Source organism: Copadichromis virginalis, linkage group LG8 (genome assembly GCF_057382275.1).
Source record: "Copadichromis virginalis isolate Kocher_CV1m ecotype Utaka linkage group LG8, C_Virginalis_male_GT1.1, whole genome shotgun sequence".
NCBI lineage: Eukaryota > Metazoa > Chordata > Actinopteri > Cichliformes > Cichlidae > Copadichromis > Copadichromis virginalis.
Window position 1 is genome coordinate 28,602,440 of NC_140625.1, and position 26,849 is coordinate 28,629,288.

General features: G+C 41.2%; 1 protein-coding gene across 4 annotated transcripts in view; it reads left to right on the top strand.

The window, feature by feature from the left end:
• Nucleotides 1-1,484: 1,484 nt before the first annotated feature.
• Nucleotides 1,485-26,849, top strand: part of srcin1b (SRC kinase signaling inhibitor 1b) — a 139,277-nt gene continuing 113,912 nt past the window's right edge. For all 4 annotated transcript variants that reach the window (XM_085466970.1, XM_085466972.1, XM_085466974.1 and 1 more), the window contains exon 1: nt 1,485-1,793. The gene's annotated coding sequence lies outside the window, so the exon portion shown is untranslated. The remainder of the gene's footprint in view (nt 1,794-26,849) is intronic.

The window sequence follows — 26,849 nt, forward strand, 5'->3', positions numbered from 1 at the left end:
AATTTGATGATGCTGAAAATTCTAATCTGCTGCTAAGTCTCTTTAATGCCGCTGGAATTACAGCTATTAGAACACAGAACACACACCAAGAATACCTGCTCAATAATTAAAATCAATTTCACTTTATCTGCCGACAGACTAAATCAATTTCCTCGTCTCCCTTATTAAGCTGCAGGACCATGACATTAGATGTATTCAGTTTAAAGTTCCAGAACTCGAATGTGTGCAGTCGTCACCTTAGAAACAAACAGCAGCGCTGAGAGCACACTCGGCGATATAATAATTCACTTTAATTAAAATGTTTATTTTACTGCGCTGTGCGATAAATCCCACGATTAACAATTTTCTGGAGCATTAATGTCTTGTCTTTTTTGAAACAATGTTGCATTTTACTGTTACAGTGGGAGAAATAATTGTTTGATACCCCGCTTGATGTTTCTTGTAGTTGGTCACCGGGTTTTCATGCTTAGGATTGAGGCTGTGCAGGAAATTTTAGGTTTGTAGTATAGTCCTCTGGTCATTTGCTGGTGTTGGTGATTAGCTGATGAAAATAAATGTTAAAGAAAGGAAGCTTAGAGGGAGAATATTAGTCACGACTTATTTTAAAGTTACAATCTGTTCAGACACATGGAAATAATAATGATTTCATAGATGATAAATTCTAATCAGTGCTTATCATATTTACTTTCTATTATACTTCAGTGCACCTGTGTTTCCAGGTGAGTTCAGGATTTCTTTCTTACTTTCTCAGATGCTGTTTTCGCTCGCTTTCCTGGAGATCCTATTACCAGGTGTCACAGTGTGTGTGACGTACAGCCTCTCTGACCCTGAACACACACACGCTGTCTCATTAATTCATGGCCTTCAACTGCAGATTGAATTACAGCCGGTGCTGGGCCAGGATTTACTTTGACAATATCCCTTTGTAGTGGACACACACACACACACACACACACACACACACACACACACACACACACACACACACACACACACACACACACACACACACACACACACACACACAAAGATAAGCTGTGTCTGCACTGTTTCATCACACATGCGTACCCAGCCCTGTTCTTGATATCCTGATATCAGTGTTTTCTATGCCACGCTATGCTTGCTGTTATTCATTATTTATCACGACCATTAGTTTGTCTGAGATACATCAGCATCCCCCCCTTTTCCTTCACCCCCAATTTTCTGGATTCCTTTTCATCCTCCGATCGATCGCTTCCCCCTCCTCAGCTGCACAGGGAAAAGTGTCAAACCCACACAGTGATGCTGAATTACTGATGCTCCACACCACAGTATATTCCCACAGACACATGTGAGCGCACGATTCGGATCCTGTGCGTATCACGACGAGATCAAAGGCAGCGGGAACGGGGTGCAGTCCCTTTAAGAGAAGCAGGACGGGGAGGGCTGTGCATCCATAAAAGATGAGTTTATTCAGTGGCCATGCTAAGACATGGTTAGGAACGCCTCTGCACTCCAGCGTTCTCTCATATCCATCACAGGCGCTTCACACACTCATGCTGACACAGCTCCTGAAGAAGCCGAGACATGGACACGCTGAGAAGAAAGGGATAAAAACTGGACCTGAAGAAGAGAGGAAGCGGGAAGAAACAACAGCAGAAGAAGAGTGACAGGGGAAGAAAGAAGAGGGAATAAAGAAGATAAAAGAGAAAGTGTGCAGTAGAGGAAAGTGAACAGGTGCATCAAGGCGGAGAATGGGCAATTCCTCCTTCCCAGGCATGTCCCCTCTCTCTCCGTCCATTCTGTAGTTGCAGGTATTTCTAACTTGAGTGCCTTTCTCTGACGTGCTGGGGGATGCTGGGAAAGTACCGCTCTCCCTCTTCTTCTCTTCAGTGTTTTGCTGTCTGTGTTGTTTCCGCACATGTATCTTTGCCCTGCATGTTTTATGGAAGAAGACTTTTTTGAAGCTTCTCCAAACTTATTATTTTTTATTCATTTTCGAAACAGCTTCTGATTGAGTAACCGCATCACGTTGGAATAACCAGTTTTGAGTGCTGCAGTCCATTTTGTATGTATCAAAAGTGCCTTTGAAATGCATTTCAGTGCAGATATTGAGAGGACTCTGTGTGTATTTGGGGGTGTGAATGTCTGCTGGTGTCGGTTGCGTCTGGCAGCAGTTCTTGTTTACTGCCTGAGCGGATAGGAGGCTGTGGATGTCCTGGCTCTCAGAGGCTGGCATCTGGACCGGAGTGAAAGAGTGCTATTGATGGATTTACTGAGGCTGCTGTTGCTGCTGATCAGAGAGGAGATGGAAACAGTGATAAAAGCAGGAAGAGAGCTGGACATTAATGCAGTGGCTGAAAAATATAAAAGCGGTGGAGACAAAACACATCTAGTAAGCATATGTATCACCACTTTGATTCTTGGGTAGGTGGAGGAATGATTTAAGTGGATTTTTCGCATCTGCATTAAACTCACACAGGTAGCGCTTGGGTTTTTCTTAAAGTCCCTAAATAGAAGTTGGCAGTGAAGCCAAAAACTAATCTCTACTCTCCTCGTAGATTTTCAGCCATCTGGAGTTGGGAAGCTCTGCAAATGCCCGAAAGTCCACATACACTGATCAGCCACAACATTAAACCCACTGACAGGTGAAAAGACTAACACAGCTAATCTCACTGTAAGGCAGTGTGCAGCTGGTGAACCTTGGTTGTTGGCCTTCATATGGACGCTGCTGACAGTATATAAACATTGCTGCAGACCAACCCCACCCCATGTCAGCAGCACTCCCAGTTGGACAGTGCTCCCTGCCAAATCTCAAAAAATGGCTCAAGAACAGAGTGAAAAGGTTAAGGGATTAACTCAGACTCCAGTTTCCCACTCACAGAATTTCTGATCCACAGGAAACCCGTAGAGGTCCTGTATCTCTACTCCAGCTCTTTAAAGCTAGCCTAGGATATAAAGTAGGTTGTTTTATTATTGTGGTTAACTGCTTAAAATCTGGCTTTCTCTCCATACTCTAATCATTGTGTTGTTCCTCAGTGAGATAACTGATATAGCTACTGTTATATAGTTACTGGGAATCCCAAATGCGGAAAATATATAACACCGCTCTCTCAGCAGCATCGATGTTTCTAGTGAGATGATGGGAAAGAACGTGGACTATACCACCTGAGAAGACAAGAATAATGATTTATCCTTACCTTAGTTAACTATAACCCAGTGGTTCTCAGCTGAACTGCTAAAACTGTATCTATCAAAACAGGTGGGCAAAGGTGGTCCCGTAGAACTTCTAATCATGTCTGTAGTAAAATTATTTGTGACCACGTTTTCCATTTAGTCAGGCAGAAATATATTTTTATTAAAAGTGAAAGGCACAAAATAAAAATAAAGACTTCATCAAGTGACCAAAACCAGCAGGGAATAGCTCCAGCAAGAAAATGGCGATACAGTGCTTCTGTTTAACGCCATAAACACGTCCGGCGGTGTAGCGGTGCTGCTCAGCGATGTGTTCTAATCTTCCACTAACAATGGTGCAGTAAGGCACAGAAGACTAAGCTGCAGACAATATGTTTGTAGGATCAATTCAGTGTTGGGTTTGTTCTTTTGTTTTTGCTTTTTTTTCTCTCTCTCTCTTCATGGGATTTGCTGGCAAGTTTATTTTTACTGGTCGGAATATTAAAACAATGCATTGATAATTGTATATATAAGGTTACTATTTACCAGGATTGCTGCTAATAGATTGCTTGTTTAAAGAATGAATCACTTTATTAATTACTCTAGTTTACTCTGCATCAGAGAGCTGGAAAATCTGGATTTCTGCAAACTGCATATTCATGCAGGTGCCTGAGAGGTTCTGTAAGGGTGGTGTAAATACCTCCACTGTGGTGCCAAGTGTTGTTAAATGACCTTCTTGGTTTTTCTAAGATGACCGGGATGATCTTTCAGAGAAGATACGTATCTCTGTGATTCAAATTTAATGATAATGCACGAGAGGCACAGACTGCTGCTGCTGCTGACTGCAGGCTGGCAGAGTGCAAAATGGAGGTCTTCACTATCTCTAATCGCTATTGATTTACATGATACCCTCTTCTCTTTGCTCCCACTCTGCACAAATCTGTGTCGGAGCAAGAAAAGACCCGAGTCTCTTGAACGCGTTGGGAGACGCGGTTTGGAAAAACAGCCAGCTATCTTAAAATTCAGCGTTGGATATTGAGGCCTGTCACATCCCGCATGCCGTTTCACTCAGAAATCGCTGAGAGGATTAATTCTGAAGTGAGCGTTTTGAAACGCCAACTATACAGTCGCCCTTGAACATCTCAAAGTTATCTCCTTTGTGCCGCATGACTGTGTGAGTCATGTCACCTCACTGACATGGCAGAGCCCTCCCCAGCTCCCCAGGAGGCTTTGACAGGGGCGGGGTTGCCGGGTGGCGGAGGTGGAGGGGAGCAGATCAAGCGTGCTGGAATCACAAGTGACTGGGGAGCAAAAGAAAAGGAGACGAGAGGCTGGAGGATCTGTCAGGGTGCTGAGGAGCGTCAGCCAAACAGCAGTTTTCCCACGTCAGCCTGATCAAACTTGTTGACATCTGGAAGGAGATGGAAGATAGACAGAGAAGGAGAAGAAGAGATGAAGGGCAGAGGGAGGAAGCTGCAGAGCAGAGGGTGCCGACATCAGAGAGCTGATTGATGCAGAGCCACCAGGTGAGGGTGAGCTGACTGTAATATTGACTCAGGGATGTCTGTTCTCCCGAGAGCTGCCTCGCGCTCAGAGACTCTGCTGCCTTTTCATCCTCGACGTTCAAGCGTTCGACTTCTTTTCATAAGTCAAAACAACATTTTTAAGAAATGTGTTTTCAGGCACTGAAACTGCAGCTTTATAATTGTGGAAAACCATCTGAAGAAATGTCTTCAGCTCACAGATGGCGAGCGGTAAAAAGTTAAATATCTTTTCATCGTCTACAAACATCTCAGACATGAAGGTCCTTGACCTGCTTTCTCTTTCTCAATCCCTGGATTTACTTTTTTCACACTCCAACTTTTACACTATTTTCCGAGTCGATCTTTAACATCCCCGTGAGCCCGGTTGGACTGAAATGGAAGGACAGATATTTGTTCACTTATTTACAATGAATTATTTTTAAAAAAAGTGCTGAAGTGAAAGATACTCCAGAGATTAAAGAGACTCTTTTAACCCTTGCTTTTTGTCTGGACCAAATTTGAGAAAATAAACCTAAATTTGACTGCTTTTCTTAAAGTGACCCACAAAAAGTTAAAACATGGTAACATTTTATGCTGTTGTACAAGTGCTACAAGTTTTTCAGGCTGTTCTGTTCGCGCTGTTCAGATGGATTTTAGAGCCACTGGTTTGGGTCAAATAAGCAGTCGTAGTTTCTCAGAATTGTGACACGTCTGCGTGTATTTCTGTGGGACTGTGATGGCACCTTATTTCTCCAGGTTCCTGCAGCAAGATGGAGTTTGAAGGCTCCAATAAGTCTCAGAGTAAAACATGGTGCACATAAGAAACAGAGGTCATACAAAGGTCAAAGGGCGCCTCGAGAGTGTGGGAAACACTCATCCCTAGCCTACATGAACAGGGTGTTTTAGTTGATATTGAATATTGATTATATTTTTACATTGTCAGGGGCTGGGTCTGTGACCCAGCAGTTTTGAGTCGGTTTTGTATTTTTGTGTTCTTATATTGTGTTGAAAATATGTTAAGTTCTTGTGTTGCTGCTATTAGTTAGGATTTCGTTTCATTCTAGTTTTGTCTCCTGATTTATAAGTCTTTTCTTCTCCTCTTTGTTGTCATGTCTATGTCTCTCCATGTTTCCTGTTTTATTTTGAAAGTCTTGTCTTTCTATGTTCAAAGTCGTTTTTTCCCAGTATAGGTTCTAGTTTTTGCTTACTCCCCCTGGATGATTCGCCTTGTTTTTATACTCATGTTTTCCGTCTTCTTCCGTGTCTGCATTTGGGTACGTTCCATAAACTCACCGGCGTGTCCCGCCGTGACATGCATCCTAAACAGAACAAATGAAAGTTGTTAATTTTAAAAAATGCTCTTCGTAGTCTTCGAAAGTAACGAAAGATTAATCATCAAGTTTTTAATGCCAGATATGTTGTTTACATATTCTGTAGTTTAGACTTTGTTGTAGACACATTTGTGACCAAAACAGCCCCAAACCAGACTGTGAAGGTGTAGAATATCACCAGTATGTAAGGATAAGACTCGGTTTTACTGATGAGTACTAAGAACATTAATACTGTGTATACTGACACCAGCCTCTGGAGTCAGAGTTTGTCTGACAGCTGGCTCACACTGAGCAGTATCACAACAGCGACATGAGCAGCCTGCCCATAAGGAAATATGAGATGCCACGGATGGGAGGTAGTTGATAGCAACTCCTGAAATTCCAGAATAAGACCAACAATAAATTAATTTTGTAATCTCGGATGTGGAAATAAATAAAAATATGTCACACAGTATATCTGCGTGGCCCGCCCAAGTAACGGCGCTCCAAATCTACTTCAAAGCAACTCAACCCCATAATGCAGACACTACATAGTGGCTTAATCAGTACTAGCACACATTTCACCCTATGATGTGCTGAAGGGGCCGGTGTACTGACAAAACACCCTGCCTATCAAGCTGCCCTACTTGTTGTTACTGCTCAAAAACTCACAACGGCCATGTTTTCAGTGTTAATAGTACACGCCTATTATTTGATCCTACCCCGATCTCGTGCGTGTGAAAAAAGATTAGTATTATATGTTTTACTTCTTTATTACAGTTGATACTTGTTTCTTCTCAAGCCAACATGCGTTTTGTTTTTGTGCAAAAATACTCCAATTTGGATTCTCAGTTGAAGTCATATTTCAGGTCTTGATTTAGTACTTCTGAAAGTGAGCTCAAAGTGGCTTCTACGCTAAATATTTTCAGCATGTAGATGTTACCGACTCTTATCTGCATTGTGAAGGTGCGACACAGCTTGTATCCTAAAGTGTCTTTGTGAAGTATGAATCTTCCTGTTGTCTGAAGAGAGACTCTCCCCTTTGAAAACTGCCTTTTGAATGGAGTTCAGGACGTGAGCAGCACCTGTGGAGCTGGCAGGGAGTCTGTTTCCTGTTCAAGGACACTTTGTCGAAGTGAGCCACACTAAGTCTGCTCTCTTCAGTCCTGCAGAAATGCTGCCATTCATTCACTCGTTCATATAAAATGGATATTGATGGAAGTTCTTTTTATTGGTTGACTGTGTTATCACTGTAGAGCCTGCATTTAAGAGCTGCAGGGCTGAAACGGAGCAAGACTCTTAGCCAGTAAATGTGCATAATTAAACAATCTCGGCCTTCCCTTTGAGAGGAAGCAGTGAAACATTTATGACACAACACATCAGAGTGTAATTAACAATAAATCTCAGTTAATTTGGCTCTGTAAAGCTGACCGAGGATCTCAGCAGCCTGTCTGATTTATTCACAGAGTGAATGAGGCTTAGAAAGCTCATCAAAGCCTCACCTGAGTGGCTCAAGGTGTTCGAGACAGGATGACCTTACTTTGCTTGGCAGCTGAATTCTTGAGTCTTGCGGTGTTGATGCCTGAATAAGCCGCACAATGGCAGACCTCCGCAGTACTCCACCTTTAGATCAGCGCCACAAAAAGAAAGGATGACCTATCTGCTGGTGCTGTGATCTAAATTATAGCACAATTTAGATCATAAAGGCAGACCAGTGTTCAATGAAACTTAAACTGCACACACAGTCTGAACAGCAGTTTGTGGCAGTGATGGTTGACGTGACCTTTTCCTGTTTTATAATGCATACATTTAGTCTTTTCTGGTACCTGGTAGCACATGCTACTTGTTACCTGCCAAATTATTGTCATGGTGAGATTTGATGCTTCTATACAAACAGGAAAAACAAAGGTGACTATAAGAGCTCTGTGTGCCCCTCCAAAAAATTAAAAAAATGAGGTCCAAGACCTGGAAGTTGTCACTGTCAGATATCCAGCCTATTATTGTGTGTTGGGATGAGATTAGATGAGACTGTACAAGCTGGAAAAATATGCAACCAAATAGTGCTCTGGCCTCCAAACTGTGTGGGGAAAAAACAACCCAAAACCAAAAGAGCAAAAAGGAACCGCTGCAGAATGAAACTAGCATGCGACAGGTATGCTACAGCTATTTGCAGTCATTTGGAGAGATGAGTTAAAAGTAGGGTTTGGTGGTCTGTGCTGAACAAAAAGCGACGCACTAGAAAGTTCCTGTTTCTCAGGAACAGGTGCCCGAATGTGATGACCTGGAACCTCCACTGCATCACCCATGATGGAGAGGACTAATGTTGGAAAGTGGACATCACATCAAAAACCAGACATACAGTATTTATCTTACTGGCTTGCTTTGTCTATTACACGGTCAGACATTTACTTATATACTTACAACTACTTGCAGTTTTTACATTGTGTCTTAAAGGCCTTAATGTGACAAATCAGTTCAATTAAAAAAGGTCACGTTGTTTAAATGTGACCTTTTAGAGGCAGACCTTTTAGAGGGAAACCAAATGCTCACAAAATAAACCTCCAAATTGCAAATTAACAAAGAGATTTTATCCTCAGGTCTTGATTTGTGAAACACTGGTTTTGATCTTCCTCATGCTCCGAAGTTTGTTGAACTGGTTGGCTAAAGGTAGCAGTGACAGACAGATGGTTCATCCAATTACCTGCCAAGTATTTAATTGCCAATGATGACTCCTCAGATGGCTCTTTATAAATAAACCATCTGTCCAATCAGGTTAGTCATGATCAGGAGAGTCACCACATTAGACTGGGGTTTCTTTGCAGGGTGTTTCTGTTTTTGAGTCCCACCACACTGTTTCTAGGACACTCTTAGAGCATCAATCCATCCACTTTAAAATTTTACCGACCTGACCTGCTTTAGGGCCCGGGGTGCATGTGACTTTCATCTTGCAAGCTCGCCTAAGACTGCTGCATTAGGCCATGCATGGCAGAGAAGAGACGGAGGATCATTCTTACAGGAGACGGTTGTTATTGGATGCTGATGATCTGTCCTGTATATGAAGATAAATATAACTGGCTAAAAAAGAGGCATTTGGCGAAAAAACCAATCTCAGAATGACAAATAGGAAAGGCAGACAAAAAGCAAAGCAACCTTTTTATGTTTTTGCTGGCGACCGTGTCATCAGTATTTATGCCATCCGGCCTCCAGTTGCTATGTGGAAGACAAATGGTCAGAATAAAGCAGAGAATTGTCTCTTGGGAAGGAGATTCTGGTTGCTTTTGTTATAAATCAGCTTAATTGCAAACTACTGTGTCAGATTTTTCTCAGTAGCAGCCTGTTCCCATTTTCTCTTCCAATTGGCAGTTTCTGGACATAAAGTGCTGATAATGACCTCAGGCCTGCTAATGTGTGCACTCTGGTACGGTATTTTCACATTTAAACTCAGTGAAAGGTTAGACAGTCGGCCGTTTATCACAGTTTTCACAATAATTATACATTATTGTGCAAGGCTGGACTTTTTAAATGCACATGCTTGTAGACGTGCTTGATTACCATCATTAGTCAGTAGATCCCTGCAGTATGTATCAGCCTGAGTGGCATTACTAATGTGGCAGATGTTTGGTGGTGGACATGCAGCTCTTTAATGATTCTGCATGTTCTGTGTTTATTTGAAAATGTGTTGTGTACCACATTAAAGAGGCGTTTTTGTCCACCGGAGCCTAAAATATGATTTATTTTCATTTTCCTGCTTTATTGGGCACAAGAGGAATGCTAACAGAGCAAGAAATGGCTGAATTCTTAGGGAAAATTAAGATGTGAAATATAAACCACACCAACAACAGCAGTCATTTAGCACACAGTCGACTTGCTGTACGATTACATTAGAACTCGCAACACACGCTGACAAATGAGAATGTCAACAGTGTGGGAGGTTACCTTTGAAATTACAGAGCCATGCAGCTGCAACAGAGTCCTAATATCTATGACAACAAAGCCCACGAGGACCTCAGAGACCACTCAGTAGGAGTGGGCAAAATTGTAAACCAATTTACACATAGAAGTTTCCAGCAATGACTTAAAAATTTGGTTTAAAGTACTTACTTAATAAGGCTGAAATTTTGGAGCTCATAACTGACAATATCCTGTTGCTTTTAAATCTAAATTATATTACAATATCTAGGATGCACCTACCTCATGTTTGTTCTGGATATTGCTCTCAAAAATATGAAACAGGAATGTAACAATGTGTCAAACTCCTGAATCCAGTTATGTTTACCAGTGTTGGGCAAGTTACTTTGAAAAAGTAATTAATTATAGTTACTAGTTACTAGTCACGTCTACTTAAAGCAAAAGCTTTATTGCAAAGGTCGTTTACTTAACTGCAAATTTTGCAAAGCTTTTTTGTTGTTGCAACATAATTTTGTGTTGACTGCTAGCAGACAGCCTCTACCAGCACATCCCGTCTTTTGCAAATTCAATCGATGTTAACTGGGCAACTTGATCCCCACCGACCGGCCTGCAGTTGTGTTACCCATTGTGGTGGTCTTCAGCTGCATTGTCCTATGGTCAAACTGGTTTCAGCCATGGTTTTGCACTGTACCTGTCATGGGTCATTTGACCCAGCGTTTTGAATTTTGATATATTTTGATGTTCACGGTTTATGTTTAAGTTCATTAGCTTATCTAAGTTCAATTTTGCCTATGTTGCCCTGTTATAGTTCATTGTTTATTAGATTCCCCTTATGTCTTCACCCCTGTGTTCAAGTCTCCCTCGCCTCTCATGTGTTTAATGTCTGCGTATCTTATGTTGCCAAGTTCGTGTTGTCATGTCTGCGCCCCATTATGTTTCCTGTTTTATTTTAGAGGTCTGGTGTCCCGTGTTCATTGCGTTTAGTTTCACTGCCAATGTAACGTCGTTATGTTCATTCTAATCAGCTGCTTCCCCGTGTTTCCACTTCCCCTGATCACCTCCTGTGTGCATTTAGTCTGTGTGTTTTCATTCATTCCTTGTCAGGTTGTCAGTTGAGTTTTCGTCATCTCTCCATGTTCAGGGTTTTATTCTTTGTCTTTTGTGTTTAGAATTTAGTTTTGCCTCAGTGTGCTTCTGCCTTTGGTTTTGTACCTTTTCCCAGCCTCAAATAAACGGTTCGCCTTTTGTTAAATTATATTTTCGTTCCAGTTCCTGGTTCGCAGTTGGGTCCTCTTCCTCCCTCCACACGGTCTGCCAGTGCAAACCGTGACAGCACCTGTTCATGCATCTTAACTTAAGCAAAACTGCCATGACTTTGCAGGGGTGAATCAGGCTGTAGAGTCATCTACTAAGACGTTTGGTGGGTTGCTCCTTGGCTGCTTAAATCCACACCAAAGTTTCCTTTGCAACCCTGAGGTGCTCCTGATGCGTTCATTGGAGCATGAATGTAAGAAAGCACTTAGACATAGAGAGAAAAGTGCTTGTATGAGTGGGTGAAACGAGACATAATGTATGAAGTGCTTTGAGTGCTCCAGTACAAAAGCACTATATAAGAACCAGTCCATTTACTACAGGTAAAACTGCACACTTTAGCTCGCCAGGCTGAATGACCTTTGCACAAAAACTGCACTGCACCAAAACAAGTGTTAGGACAAACAAGATAATTGCTTCTTCGGCCAATGATTCATTGTTAATGGGTGTTAGAGGAGCTGAATTTCATTTCCATTCCATTGTTTCTGGTTCCCATGTTGCCGTGTCTTCCCCTTTACACGTGTGTTGCCTGAGGGCTGCATATGGGTAACTTCTGTGCTCCTCCTGTAGGCTGCACAATCGCTGACCTCCTTTCCTCCTTTGGTTACATTTTCAGCTCAAATATCACTGAACATAAACCTCTCACCCTGCTGTGTGCTGACGATGTTTGTTTAAATGATCATCACTGTCGCTGATGTTCTTCCTGGTGGTTGCTAACCAGTCACTGGGTTTTTGCTCCTTCCTGCCTGTCAAAGATTGTCGTTCTCTCAGGCTTCGTACTCATGCTTTGCAAAGCTGCTCCAAATCTATTAGAACCATTTCCACGTCCTGATTAGCTCTTACTGTGACTTGCAAATTGACTTTGGCATGTAAAATTGGTGAAATGCCTCTTTAACTCCCACCAGGGACTTGTTAAATGTTAACAGCTTGCAGACCTTTTCTCACAGCACACTTTTCTTGCCATTGTCCCTTTCCGTGGTCTTCATATTGTGCATGCTGGAACACTGGAGAGCTCGTAAATGTTATTAGCTATACCTGTAGCTGTAGAAGGTCAAAATGCCTGCCGTGAAAAGGGTCTATTAACTTTTTAACTTCTTTAATATACATGATTATTATATTAAAGTTCACAGTAAGGCTCTCTCTTGTTTTAAATCTCAGTTGTTGTTCGAGACAGAATCCACTGTTACACTTTAAAGGCTCCTTTGAAGCAGGCCCAGAGTTCCCAGCTGTGTATATTTAGTTGATGTTTGATTCCTAGCTCATCAGACACGTCGGCCAATCAGCTCGTCTCTGCAGCTTTCTCGTCTCCCTCAGCAGTCGGGGTAAATTTGAGAGCAGCATATGTTTTTACACAGGTGCTCTTGCATTCTTCCGCACCGTCTCTGGAGATGTAGCTCAAACGGTCTTTGTTGTAGCTTTGAAATGCTATAGGAGAGGCGTTTAAAACCATCATGGAGAAATGTGTATTCGAGGAGGTTATTTCAAGGTCTTCCTGCTGCTGCTGTCACATACTCTCCGGGTGCAGTAGGAAATTCATAGACTAATTTGACAGCACTCCCTGAGAGACTGACTCAGATATTCATCTCCAGATTTTTACAGCTGTAATGTTTTGTCCTTGATAAGGACTGCTATTTCCGTGGTATCTCAGGTAGAGAACAGCCTATCAGATGGCATTGCTGTCTCACGTCAGGTCACAAAAAGCACAAAGGAATCTGCTTCCAGGAGACGCACACTGTCACAGGTAGTGAGTATGCTGCAGGAAATGCCTCAATGTGTTTGTCTGTCTGTGTGACATTGATTTGGACTACAAGCACAACACCGCATGTTGTTTCATATATTCACAATTAATTGGGCACGCTCAGCGTGTAGCCAGACCCACTCTGACACCATAAAACATATTGCGTGCTGTTTCTTTAAAGGACAGGATTATATAGTGAATTTTGTAACCTGAATTGCACAGAAATTGATTTTAGAGATGAGAGCGAGTCTTGGTGTGTGACAGTTTGTTTTCTACTCAAAGTGAAAAACAAAAAGCAGCTTTTACACGTCCGCTGCAGATATCTGCGAGAAAAATGAGTGCAAACAGAACATAATGTTAAAGAACAACATATTGAGCTCCAACACAATGACTCCCTGTTCCAAGCATAGACTGCAGTTAAAAGATGGGAATAGGTGCCCTGACCCTCCCTTCTCTCACCAGCAGAGGGCAGATCCTCTGGTTAATAAAGGAAGTTTGACTGCCGAGAAGTACACAGGAAACCACCGCTCATTTGGTTTGTGACCTCAGTAAAGCTGATGAGCTAGTTTCATATCTTATTGTATATAATGTGATATTAGTTATTTAAATTATGATGTTATTCTACGCTTCACATAGGATAAGTCGTTAAAGTAACGAGTTTGGTCTTGGTTTCAGTGGCATCCACTCTGACCAAAAAACTCCATGTAAAACATTTTTTTTAAATGAATAAAACTATTATTTTATTTGAAAGTTAAATACATTTCTATTGGACAGCAGGGGGCGTCTCCTCCATTTTCAGTAAGATATCTAGTTGTGAAGAAGTCACTGTGAAAATTTCTCTCAGTTTCCTTGATTCATGACCTCAGTAAACACTTAACTGAGACTGTAAAATCATCAGTAACAGCTTCAGGTCTGATTGAACATAAAACAATTTCTAAATTATGATTTTTATTAGTGCAGCCTGATGTTTACAAACAAATGGTTTATGTCATGGTGGCTACTTCCATCTTTTATATACAGTTTATAGTTTCAAGTTTTCTGCAGCTCTCAATCCAAGAAATGTCGGCTTTTTGAAACATGACATAACAATTAGAATCTGCTACAGCTGGCTTATTTGTGCATATTAACCTATATGTTTAAAGGTATAATATGGCGCTTTTGTTAGTTTGTTTGTAGAGAAAACAAAGCAGAAAATTATAGTATGGAGTAAAAAAGCACAAATAAAGACTACACACTGCTGTACAAGTCTGCAGAAAGGTGATGCACTGCTATTTGTCTGCTATGCATTGTTGTTGTGGACTAAAACTAACGAACAACCAGCAGACACTGACACTTAATTAGAGAATTTCCTGATGACTAATGCAGTAGTTGGACAATTCTCTTCTTCTGACAGACTCTTAAAGCAGTCAACATCGAGAACAAGCTTATGGGCAGTTTCAGCTTTGCTCATACAAATATTTGTATGTATTTAAAAGCCATCTGAGACTTTAAGCCACATTCATCAGTAATCAAAATGTGTTTAAAATGCAGCTAAAATCTGAGGCTCTTTGCTTAACATCACAGCTGTAGCTAACATTTCAGTGCCGGTCTTTGCAGCACAGAAATGGATTGTGTTCATTTACAAATCCATTTCCATTCTTACATTACATGCAGGCATGTTTGCACAAGTGAGGAAATGAAATGGACTTTGAACCTGGCAGGTAACTAAAGACCTCAAACTCTACATTGATGATCTCAGGTCACCGTATCTCGGTCTGTGAAGAAAGAAGAGTAAAGAAAATCTTAACAGATTAACTTTAAAGAAATACTTTATCTTCTGAGATATTTGCAGTCTGTGTAAACAGCCTGCTTAGATGCCACCATCTGCTTGCACACGTCATGCGGTTGTATGTGGAATTGTTGTGAGCAGTTTGTGTTTCTACATGTGCTATACGACAGCTCAGATCTCCCTCTGCTCCTTGGTATCTCTTAAGCTGGCGTGACAGCTCCGACACGTGTCCTCCGAAAGCAAACTCTGCAAATACCGCTCGGCAGCGCTGATGCCTAAATTACAGTGAGCAACAGTTAACGAGCTGCTCATTAGCTGATTACACAGAGTAGCCCTCCTTAAACCCTGATCAGACTGTGAAATGAAAAGCTTCTGTCCTCTGGAATAATGGATCTCTGAAATGAGGAGAGAGACTTAGAGAAGGACAGAGGGAGGAGGAGGTGATATCATTAGAAAAAGGCTGTGAGGTATAAAAAAGTTTAGAAGACAGACTTGGAAAACTTTGTCATAAGAGTTAATACCGGCAAAAAGAATCTCTAATGCATTTAAATCTTTTAAAATGATATCTGCTTGTTAAATGAAGACATATCGATCCAACTGTGCTGAAAGAGGTTCGTTTGTTTAAAAAATGCTAAATGTTGCAGTGCTTTGTCTCTCTTTATATATAAAAAAAGCTAGCACTAATCAAACATGTTTTTAAGCTAAGTTTGTGAAAACTGATGAAGGTCCGGGCACCGAATATTTAAACTCCTTAAAGAAGAATCAGTTTTTGTCCAACTAAGAGGTAAGATTAGGATCGGGTCATATTGACTGACTTTCTCTTACCTGCATTTGAGCTCATTTTCAGTGGGTGTTTTTCTCACCACATGATGGAATTTCTTCTTGCCAATCACTTTTATTGAGAGCTATGTTACCCTCCTCCTAAATCTTTACTGTGCTGGTGTGTTTATATTATCCCAAACATAGCTGTAGCTAGCCACCGGGTAAAGATGACCATACAGCGCCCCAAAAACTTAAAGGAACACTTTGAAAACACATCAGATCTCAATGGGAAAAAGACGTTGGATACGTTGTTGGATACTGATTTGGACTGGGTAATGGGTTAGGAGTGAAAAAAATGACACATTGTTTGATGGAAATTAAAATGAAAACCGACAGAGGTTTGAATTCACAGATACTTAGAAAATCAATGTGAAAAATAAAAGATTTGGCAGACCTGTTCATTTTGTCGAAATATCATCGCAGGTATTCGGGAGTTCACATGGCCCTACATGCTTGTATCCATCCCTGACAATGCTCCTAATGAGATGATGGATGTTGTGCTGGAGGATCTCCTCTCAGATATTGATCAGGGTATCGCTGAGCTCCAGGACAGTCAGAGGTGAAACCTAGAGGTGTCGGTTGAACCGAAACATAATGTCTCATGGCTGTTCTGGAACCCAGTGGAACCCACTGCATCAGTGTAGGGTCTGACAGTGGCCCAAGGATTTCATCCTGATACCTGATGGCAGTCGGGTGCTGTTGGCCAGCCTGTAGAGATCTGTGTCCCTCCGTGGACCATCGATGATGGTCCAAGTCTTCCTCAGACCCTTTCTAAACCTGCTCTTATCTGTGAAAAACACAGTTCTGCCAATTGTGTTATTCTGTGGAAAATGGCAGTCGGGCTCCACGGTGCCAGACAATAAGCAAAGTGAACACTAAAAGAGGTCGAGCCCTCAGGTTTGGTGAGAGATATTCACACCAGCATCCTGCTAGAGGTCATTTTGCAGCTCTGGCAGTGCACAAAGGAGCAGATATCAGATCTGATGGGTTAAGGACCTTCTACAGCTCTCCTGGAGTAACTGCCTCTCTCCTGGAATTTCCTCAATGCTCTTGTCTTCCTTCGTTGCTGCTTACATACAGAGTTAGTTACAAGTTATCATCTTTAGTTAGGAACTATCAGCTTTTTCATGGATACATGGATGTTAAGCACAGAGAACATCCACACTGATAACTTTATTGGAGCTTAAAGGATTTGAACTGTTCTGTGTTTGTTTGCTTTTAGGAACCAAAGGAGCATTTGAACCTGGCAAATGACACATTTAAGTTTATGCATTGTTTTGCATTTACAAGTAGAACAAGAGCTTTCATTCCAGGCTGTAATATTTCACATTCTATAGATATACTTAACATGGTGCACTTTCTGTGAAAAAAAGGTGACGCCGTCATTCCCAGTGTGGCTCCAGCCTGTGGTTGTGTCAGTGCCACCCCAGCCTACCCTTCAGCCATGATCTTGGCTGAGAGTCTTACCCAGTTTTCTTTTTACTGCTGGTCAGAAACAACTAGTACCGGTAGTTTGACTGTTACACAAAGTGAAAAAGAGATTTTTCAGTAGAAAAATAATAAAGAATGAGGCCGAACGCCTGATAAGAAAACTAATCAGTACTTCCAGCTTTGAGAAAAGAAAATCTGTTGAAATAAATCACACAGATTAGCAACTGCAGGCAATTCTTTTCCTATCAGAATCCACCTTTAATCATTTGGGGACTTGTGCTGCAGGTTAATTTATGGTACAGCCAAGTCCTGAAACCTCTTAGCATTTAGTCTTTTATATTTCTTTAATGAAAACATCAAACAGAGATTAAAACCACTGATGGGTGAATGTCATCACTCCCGCCGTTACAATGCAGTGTTCTGTTGGGAAATCTTTGGTCCTGGTGTTTACGTGGATTTCTGTTGTGAGCACAAATCTTTTGCTCTAGTTATTCTCAGTGTCAATGTTTGCAGCCAGATTTACATTTGAGGTTATGATGCTGCAGGATGAAGCAGACAGAAGCGCCTCAGTTTACTGCTGTTGCTTCACGGTGCTTCACTGCTTTTCTGGGGCTCTTATTTCACAGCTGTCTGAGACCGTAAGCACTTCCCAGGTTTTATTAGATGCTGCTGCTTAAGGTAATAAACAAAGTTTGTTTTGGCTCAGTTAACCATAGCATCATGTTCGTCCTCAGATACTAACTTTCAGGTTTCGTCTGATGGATGGCTCTGTCTTATGTTTCAAACTATTTTTGGAAGTACACATTCACGTTCTAAATGAACATGAAATTGCATCATTTATTTTGTGCTTTGTAAAGGTTTACCGGAGTTTCTCACTTTTCCACTGCAGTCCAAGCTGGCAGAGAGCACTGGGCAATGAGGCACTTGGATGCATTTGCTGCAGTCAGAATTGCAGGTCACAGGATGCCCAATGGCTTTTTTCCATACATATATAAACAGCTTAGAAATTATTTTTCATGTGTGGAGAGCTAGCAGGAAGTCATTTCCCTCAGCTGGGGAAAAGCTGGATGTAAAATCTTTCTCTCTTTCATTCATTCACCACATCAGGTTTATTAATAGTGATGGCTAATGTTGAGTTTTTGCAACCAAATGCGGTGAAATCTTCACATCTATAACATGTAGCACACTTTCTGACATAAGCAATGACTTAAAGTGAGTAAACTGTACTTGTTTGAGCGGTTTTAATGTAACATTTGAACTTTAATTTACTTTTAGATTGAACTTTATGCAGTTTTTTTTTTTTACCTTATGAAATGTTAAGAATGAGGCTGGACGATTCTGGCAATTATAAAACCAAGATAATCAAACACAAGTGTTTTCCGTCACAGTGACGTCTTTTCAACTCTCCCTAAAAGCACAAACTCACTAAGAGTTTAGTTCTTCTTGAGCCAAGATGACCCAAAGAAAGCCTTTGGTCACCAGCATCCATCTAGAGGAAGTAATTCACAAAAGCTCGGGTGTCCACGAGTCTCTCAGCTGGTCTGCTTTCAGCAGTAACATGACCAAGGAGATCTGACAAAACATGGAGTGATATTACATGCTCATTGGCTGATGACAATCCCACAGCAAAGTATAATCCTCCTTTTTCTTCTACTGATTAAGTCAACAGACTGCACGCCACGGATTGCCTGGTCGGTTGCATCACTCGATGAGTCAGGAGAGTGTGACCTTCACGAAAATCATAAACCGGGCAACAACGGAAATGGCTACACGAAAAACATCACTGTGGTCCGTGAGTCTAAAAAAAGCCACATGCAGAGCGGTGGTACCATCGCCTCCATGTCCTCCATTGTTGTGTTGCGTACAAATGTCGTCACAGGACTTTCTGCTGTATTTCTATAACAACCCTTTGCACATAAGGTGGTACTTCATTGTAATGAAAAACAACCAAAACAGAGTAGACAATGAGACCAGCAGGTACTAGTGGAAAAGCGCTATTAGAGTCACCACTTAACCTAACCTCAGTAACTGCGTGGGAAAAGACACGTAGCCACATGGTGGAGTCAAACCCAGGACCTTTTTGCTGTGAGGCAACAGCACTAACCATCGCACTACTGTGGCGCCCGGATTACAAAATAAACATAATTTTGTTGTCAGTAAGACGTGAAACCAGCAGGTTAGACTGTATCATGAAAGTATTTACTGAGGTCACAGAAGCAAACAGATGTTTTCACCTCGCTAACCGTCAACATCACAAGAGCCATTTTAGCTCCTCCAATCAAACAACAGGAGTTAAAGCGCAGCACACGCAGGTGTTGGGGAACAGATAGGTGGATGACAGATGTAAATGGGATTGGGAGGATAAATGATCACATATAGTATATGTATTAGTAAGGTTATGGTTAACTCTCATTTTAATGTGTGGCTGCGAGCAGCATTCGGCTGAAGAGCCACACGTTGCTTCATAGAAAGTAGAGTCGCCCCCTGCTGACCTTTAGAGAGAATACAGATGTGTAAGAAAAGAGAATATAACTTTCTTATAGTTAAAACAGGTCCAGCAGCAAATAGCTTTACTACTTTCTCTCATGTGTGTTTGTATATAGAGCTATGTGATTAAAGCAAAACCCATAATTACTATGTATATGTTTTGATTGATAAGTGTAATCTCGATTACTTAAAAATTATTATTAATTACCTTAAAATAAATGGTGCATTATTAAACTTAAAGGACATGAGCATTTCTACAGGGGATTTTCTGAAACTTTAAAATTAGTCTGATTAAAAAAGTAATGAAATAAATAAACAAGGAAGGAGTTCGACCCAGACCTGTAAATGTTTTTGACCACAGGTAATGATTGTTCCACAGGTTTAGGTATCCAAACCTACTAGGACTTAATTGTTATAGATCTTGTTGCGAGTGAGTCTGGACTTGTGGCCAAAGAGTACCTTTAAAAAATGGCAAAAAAAAAGTTAGTCATGTTATGATGCTTTTCTTTTTTTCTTAATAACTGAGAGTTGAGTTCGTAATGGAATCTGATTAATTAAGAGTGTGGTCGATATCTGAGTGCAAACATGGGGATATGACTTTCTGCCACTGCTCTTCTCAATCCCTGCCACCCGTTAATCAATCAAATTAACTGATGGATGAGTTTGGTGTTTGTATATTCTCTCTATGTGGGTCACTTTGGCTCTGCTTCGCTCCGGTCTATTTGGGTCAGGTCTGGCAGGGCTTAGACTCCCATCTGATTAGGTCTTTTTTGGAGGGAGGGGGGATTAATCTATACATGCCAGGACCAGTCAGATTTTCCACAGTAGTGAATCTGCTCATAGTTTGCACATAGAAACAGAATGTAGCGCACTACACAGTAAACTGGGAGGGATTTTGGACACGGATAATGAAGCATGAGGAAGCCTGGGAAGCAGTTTTGGCAGATGCACTTCAGCTGGTCGAAAACGTCCACCGTTGCATATCATCGTCTGTTTTATGGACAACAGCCTTTTGAACTTTATTACATATGCATTTATTGTTGTGTAATATTATCACATCTAAGGCAATTGTTTCCCTTTCACTCCTGCACTGAAACTAGTCGAGTGCAACTTTCACTGTACTGAACAGCAGATTTTCTTTTTGTTTTTGGATCACTGGGCTGGATGTTTGTTGCTGAATTTCATGTTGTTTGTTCATGTGTGGGAGCTGATTTAAGATTTGGATCTTCAAACACGGAGAAGTGTGAGGGGAAGCATGCCTATAAGCCTCCGCGATGTAATCAGCAAACAGTTTCTCGGTTGTATTTTCTCGGTCTCTTCCACTTGTCTCGCTACATGTCTTGCACATAAACACAGCTACAACCCCTCTCCTCCAAAACGCACACACACACACACACACTCACAGGATCTCATCTTTTTCTGTGCAGCCCTCGCTTTCCTCAGCAGCCTTGGAGAATGATTTCATTGGGATGACAAGTGTGCCTCTCCCTCCATATTTCTGCCACCCGGGCCCCCAGCCTGCATCCAAATGCAGCATGCAGCACCATAGGTCCTCTTCTTTTTTTGCCTCTCCCCTTCTTCTATCCCTGTCTGCCCGATCTGATTTTAGCTCTGATAAAAGTAACATTTCCTTCCAATCACAACAACGCCAGGGTTTACTTTCCTTCTTCTCCCTTCCCCTCACCATCCCACTTCATCCCCCACTGTCCACTAAGCAGAAAATGGGTGCAGGCGCTGTTGCAGGCTATTATCTGTTTGAGATATCTATCTTGATAATTGACCAGTGAGGGTAAACGTGATGGTGATCGGCGTGACGCTAATACATTCTGCCAATTTGACGTACTCATAATCCGCCGGGCTCCAGTTTCCATCCTGCAGCCATCCCGGCGAAGCGAGTGGTTTGACATGTTGGAGCTCTGTAGCATCATGGATACACACAGAGTAGGCTGAGAGTGTGGGGGTGGGTGGGGAGAAACTCTGGGGCTAAATTAGGAATCGGGAGCGTTTGAGTGGGCATGAAGGAAGAGGAAATTGGTCTAAACATGCAAAGAAACACAGACACATACAGATGGATGTAGCTCTGACAAACTGAAAGCCCAGCTAGAGGAAAAAGGCATATCTTAACATCATGACCAATTTGCTCTCTATGCTGCTGATTGCTCTTGCAGCAGTGAATAGCAGTGAAAGTGACTGACATAAATAGGCAGCATGCAGTACATCTGCAGCCAGTGAAGAGAAGATGTCTTTGACTCGTTCCACCTGGCACGACAGCTGGATTTAGCGTAAAAATACCTGAGCAGCTTAAAGAAGGCCTATTCTGCTTTTACTTATTTTTTTTGTCATCAATATATATGCAGCTGCAACGCTGTTATGTTCAAGAGTTCCTGAACCCACGCAGTGATTTCCGGTATAAAATGCCCAAGAGCTTGAAGAGAGCCATCTAAAACGGGCTTTCAGTCCTGAGAATTAACAGGATCAAACTCATTTTACTTCATGGGCCACGCATGTTAGTGGACCAGGCCAGTGGAACAACTGCAATATTGGCCTACAGCCCAGATATCCATAAAAGTTGGGATGCTGTGTAAATGTAAACGAAATGCAATGATTTGCAAATCTCATACGCTCATATTTTATTCAAAACAGAACACAGAAAACAAATGTTTAAACTGAGACATTTTAATATTTTATGAACTATATTAACTCAGTTTGAATTTGATGGCAGCAACATGGACTGGGCCAATAAGAGACTGGAAAATGGTACTACAAAGTAGGATCATAGGGATGTACTACGAAGTAAGATTTGAGGGTGAGCGAGCTGTGTCGAGCTTAAAGTCTGAGCTTTTTGTGTCACAAAAGTGGCTTTCTTTTTACCTTAATCACCATGGAAACTTATGCCGAACACATAACCTGGTCGGGAGCAGTATATTTTCCGAGTTTCGGTTTAAACTCAGCTGGAAGTGCCACATTTTCACTGGTCCATTTATTCACAGCGTGTTGTAAGTGTAGATTCACTGCTGGGGAAATATGTTTTATATGGGCAAGTTAAGCTGTACTAAAACCAGTGAACGAGGCAGAAACCGTGCGTGTATTAATTTAGTGATGCAGAGAATGTCTTATACTTGATTCTAATCTGCTGCCGAGTCTCTTTAACACTGCTGGAAATGCAGCTCCCAGTACACAGCACACACCATAAATACCTGTTCAATCAATTCAATTAATTTCACTTTGATTTGCCAACAACTAAAATACTTTCCACATCTCTTTATTTGGCTGTGAGACTTTAACCTTTAATGTTTAAATGGGTCCAGTGTAAAGTTTGAGAGCCCTAATGTGCGGTGCTCACCTTGGAAATAAACAGCAGCACTGAGAGCTCACTCGGTGCTAAAATAATTAACTGGAATGAAAACGTTTATTTTACCGCTTTTTCTGCAGCATTAATTTCTTGTCTTATTTGCAACAGTGTTGCATTTTACTATTTGATTTTTTTAGCTTCGTTATAGACCTTTAATCACCGTTTTATCATCTGATAGCATCTCTGATGGTGGCGCTCATAGAGATCATTTTGTGAGAAATAATACCTCCAAAACAGCCGTTTTTATGTGAGCTCACACAGAGCCTGAAGCAGAGAGCCCAGCTTAACAGGGAAAGTTGATAATCACAGTCAGGATAACAGTTAGCTTTAACTGGGGTTTTAGGTTTTTTCAAGCCAACAACACAAAGACAGTCATGATGAACTTGGTTCATAGTATAACCCTCGGGCATGATTGGGTATAAAAAAAGAGTTTCTTAGAGAGCCCGGGTTTCTCAGAGGCAAGGAAGGTCAGATATTCACAAAAAATTCTTCAACATATAATTATGAATATCTCATCATCTACGTAATCAAAAGATTCAAAGAATCTAGAGACATTTCTGTGTGCACGGGACAATGCAGAAAATCGTTTTTGGATGCTCGTGATCTTTATGGCTGCTTTAAAAACAGACATGATTCTGACATGGAAATCACTGCATGGGCTCAGGAAAGTCCAGTTCGCTCTGCTATTCACAAATGAACATTAAAGCTTTTGTATCGTTATAGATGTTGAAACATGTTTTAATCAAGTTGGTACGGTTGTTGTCCTTAGTTGCAGTAATAAGCTGACAATACACTTTAGCTGTTAGCAGTGCCGTTCATTTTACCTGAAACCTTGAATCTTGCTAATTATGTCCCTCCATCTATTTTCTATTTTGCTATTTTGTTCACTTCATTTTCCTCCGTCTCTTCCTCACATCTTCAGAACTGCTGCATTTATTTTTAGTTTCTTTATGTTGTTTTCTCTCAGCTTTTCAGCTCTACCTTTTGGTCACTTCTTCCACGCTTAACTTTTTCTTCATGGTGCACGAGCGCACAGCGAAGGTAGGGGAGGGTGCAGTCGCATTAAGAGATATGATTGGGTATTCCAGTGTTAACAATGCAAATGAACAAATGGACTGCTGTCACTGTTTGGTGCAGAGGCCCTTCAAGACAGTCCATTAGCCCAAAGTCAGATTACCAGTCCCGCCCTGGGTGGGACTACATAAGTGTTCCTTTTCAAGCATTAGTTAGGAAATTCACTTTGGAATTCTTAGTTTTGAAGATTTTCCCAAAACCTCAGGAACACGGTGGCAATATTAAATCTATTTAACTGCGGTGTACTTCGTTTATAACCCAATTGTGGCATTTTACTACTTATCTTTAAAAAATCACAATGGTAACATCAGTATCAAGTTCTCTTGCTCATTAAAACCTTTAACTGTCTACAGTAATGTGTCTTTAAAAAAGTCTTATGACTTTATGTTATACAGCTCAATATAAAATCTGTCTGCTCTAAAATCGGATTTTCACTGCAGGGATTGGTCCTCATTCAGCTGCAGGAGCGTTAGTAAGATCCCACACTGTTCTTGGGTGATGAGGCCTTGCTCTCAGTTGGTGTAAAATATAATTGCATAGTGTGCGGGGTTGGAACTGATATTAATGATCTTCAAATGTCTTATTTTTCCCCTCCAGCAGTCTCAAAGTCAAATATATTCAGCTTGTTATCACAGAGGAGTAAGAAAACTAGAAAATATAAAATTTTATGACACAGAATTGGATTGTGTGGTGGAAACAAGGCAGAGGTCGCACACGTGTAGAGGAAAGGAGACGCACTCATGCTTTATTATATAAATAATACCACATACAGATGGGGAAATAATTAAAAAATAATTAATGCTCGTTTACAAAGAAATTAACAGTCTCTAATCTTTACTGTAGTTTATTTTTAATGCAGAGAGACAGAAAATCAACCAAAAATATACACTTATACAAACTTAAACATTTATTTGCATGTCATTAAATGAAATCTGTATTTGAATCCTGGCTCTTGAGCTCTTACTCAAGATAGTTGACTTGCTCAAGTCTGGAGTGGTCTACAAGACCATCAGCAAGAGAAGCTTGGTGGGACAGTAATAACTGCTGCTGCGATTATTTGAAAGTGGAAGAAATATAAAGTGACCATATGTCACGGTATTTTGAGTTTATTGTGTTTTGATTTAAGTTTTCATCAGGGATTGTGTTCTTGTTCTCTTGTCATGTTATGGTGATGATTATGATTTCTATTATTAGAGTTCCATGTTTCTGTTTATCTGGGTTTACGATGTGAGTTTAGTTTCATATGTCATTTCCTGTCTGTCTCTCAGTGTCAGGTCTGCGTCTTGGTGTGGTGTTCTCATTTCCTGTTTTATTGTGAAGGTCTGGGTCTCATGTGAGTGTGTTCAGTTTTACCTTTGTCTCGTCTTGTTGATTATTCCCAGCTGTGTCCACCACCTGTGTGTAATTCCCCTGTGGTTCTCTGTGTATTTAAGTCATGTCTTCCGTCATTGTTGTTGCTGGTCCGTCTGTGTATTCCACCCTGCGTCATCTGTGTATCTACCATGTCACATCCGTGTGCTCTCCCTGCTGTCCATCGTCATTCTCCTCTGCTCGTTCTCATTCAGGTTTGTGCTTTGTAGTTTAGTTGTTTCCCAGTATAGTTTAGTTCCAGCTCCATTTTCCGTTTGTATTTACTTTCATGTTCAATAAACCACCTTTACACCTTCACGACTGCCTGCACTTGGATCCTCCTTCATTTCCTCCACACGGCTCACCTCACTCGCCGTGACACCATCAGTCATCCTCAGTCTGGAGCTCCATGCAAGATCTCGCCTTATAGGGTGAGAAAGATCATGGAAAAAAAATGGTGGATCAGCCCATAAGTACACGGGAGGAGCTTGATTAATGGAGGCTGGAGACAGCTGTGACCACAGTCACTAAGAACAGCATTGGTAATGAATGGAAATCTTGCAGCACCTGCAACATCCACACGCTCAAGAAGGCACCTTTAACCTCCTAGGACCTGGCGTCCACATATGTGGACATCACATTTTGGGACGTCTAGACCAAAATACTTTACATTACGAGGACATTATACTGCCACTGTTCTATCAAAATTTGAAACAAATGTCCTCATATGTGGATCTCATTTTTCTCAAAAAACAAAAATTACATTCTTTAGGTCCCAAGCAACCCAAATAGCAAAGAAAATTAAAAATGCATGCCATGAAAGAGTTCGGGTCTTAGGAGGTTAAATGATCCAGAGAAGGCTCGGGAGAAAGTGCTGTGGCCAGATGAAACCAAAATCGAACTCTCTGGCATCATCTTGAGCCGGAAGAGAAATATGTACGATCCAAAGAACACCATCAGCACAGTCACTTGATCTCCATGTTTTTAATTTAGCTGCTGTTGACTTCAGTTCTAGTTTTGATCTACTGTGATCATAAGCTCATGTAACTTCCTTCTCCAGCTACAATTAAGGCGGTGGTCTGACAGACCGTCAGAACCTCTAACTTGAGGGTGTTACAGAAATGAGTAACGGGCCCTTGGCTGATAGGCCACTCCTCTGCTAAGTTGACTGACATAAAGACTTCTTTTCAATGGGTTAACTATCGAACGTTATGGTTTTCTAGGTGGTGCAGTTCACCAAGAACTTCAAGCTTCAGTTCTTTCTGAGTGAAATTCTAATATTTTATTAGTAGCTATTACTTTGCGATAAATCTGTGCAATGCACCAATAACATTTACAGGATGAAGCTGTTGGACCAAGCTAAATGCTGTTAGCTTGTTAGCCAAATAAGACTAAACTTCTAGCTCAAAATATTCAACATGACTGTGGTAAAAATGTGAATGTTTAATCTTCAAAATGTGCAAAACCAATTCAAAATAGGACTGCACACTAACAAACTGATGGTAGATGGCATAATTTCCTCAGATAAATATGAAGCGGGGAAACGGGCTATCCGATTAGCATGAACTGAACTTTCAAAATGAGAATGAAGGGAAGCTGCCTTTGCTTCCAGCAAACCTTT